Raw genomic sequence first — 1,388 nt, 5'->3', positions numbered from 1 at the left:
TCGACACACATCAACACAATCACATCATTCAGACCTGAGAGAAACTCAGATACAGACATATAACGCATCCAGAAGCAGATTGATGCTCGTCATTTACACAAATAATCAGCTGGAGTCCATTATATTAAATATATCAGATCATAACTGTATTTAGTGATCTACAGCTGTGATGAAGATGACTCTGGATTCTGTTTCTTCACCTTGATGTGTCGAACTGTTTCATCAAACTCTTCTTTCATTTCTTCATTGTGTTTAAGTTTCTTCTGTAATGATTTCAGTGCTGTATTGAGCTCCTCCTAGAATTAAATAACATAAAAATCCATAAAACACCAGATTACAGTGAAAGAAGAAGAGGAGACGATACAGTGATATGATCATATAATGCAGTGCAAAAGTATTTGATGCCATCCGATATCTTCTGTTTTTGTGAACATCTCATAATAACTTAATTCAGAAATTAAAACCTGTCATAAAACAAAGCCAACCTGAGTGAACACAAAGCACAGTTTGTAAATGAGTGTGCGGTGGCCAGCTCCCCTGTGAGCTTCTGCACTAAAAGAGCAATCCCTAAAAGAAGAGTGATCGCATCTTTTTAAAGATGTCTTATCACCTGTGCGTTTTTGGATGTGGTCATTACCTGGCGCCTCAGGATGGTCACGATCACTGCCTCACGTTTCTGGGCATTAAGCATGCTGAGGAAGTTTTTATGGATGGTGCATGCTCTCTGTGTGGGGACATGACAATCTCAGAGTTGCATAAAAGCCAGCGTTCGTCCCGGCACCTGGGGCATCGCTGCTTATGGTGGAGTCAGAGGTGATTTGAGGATCATGGTGAGGACTTCTCCAGAGGAAGTTCCTCACCCCTCAAGCACTCTGCAGCCGGTGGAGCTGCCGGAGGTGTGCGCTGGGCCCTCTGCAGGACAGAGTGTACCGCCCGTATCCTTCGGTGCTCCCCCTGAAGACCAGATGTTGATCGCTGCATCAGAGGGTGAGCTCTCTCTCCGGGGATGACAACTTGGCTGCGTTGCCCCCTTCGGGGAGAGTGGCGTTGCTCAAATCAGATCCAGAGATGACGGCTATGCATTCCCGGGGCTGGATGCAGGGGTTAAAGCAAAAAAAAATATTTTGACTGAAAAATTTTCCTCAGCCAAACCCCATTCCACAGCCATACCTGTCACACACCCAGTTTAAGAGCAGTTTTTTTCTTGCAATTAGGAGCGCTTGTCCTCATAATTAAAAACATTTAGGAGCACCGTCTGATCAATAATAAAAAATTCTGATCAGAAATTAGCCTTCCTAATATGAGGTGACATTTGACTCAAAGTGATTTACAGAGGCATTTTCTTTTTACCTTTGTAATGGCATTTTTCTAATTGTATTAAATGTATG

Source organism: Sinocyclocheilus grahami, unplaced genomic scaffold, assembly GCF_001515645.1.
Source record: "Sinocyclocheilus grahami isolate Dianchi unplaced genomic scaffold, SAMN03320097.WGS_v1.1 scaffold3165.1, whole genome shotgun sequence".
NCBI lineage: Eukaryota > Metazoa > Chordata > Actinopteri > Cypriniformes > Cyprinidae > Sinocyclocheilus > Sinocyclocheilus grahami.
The sequence above is the reverse complement of the archived record's forward strand: the minus strand, read 5'-3'. Positions refer to the sequence as shown.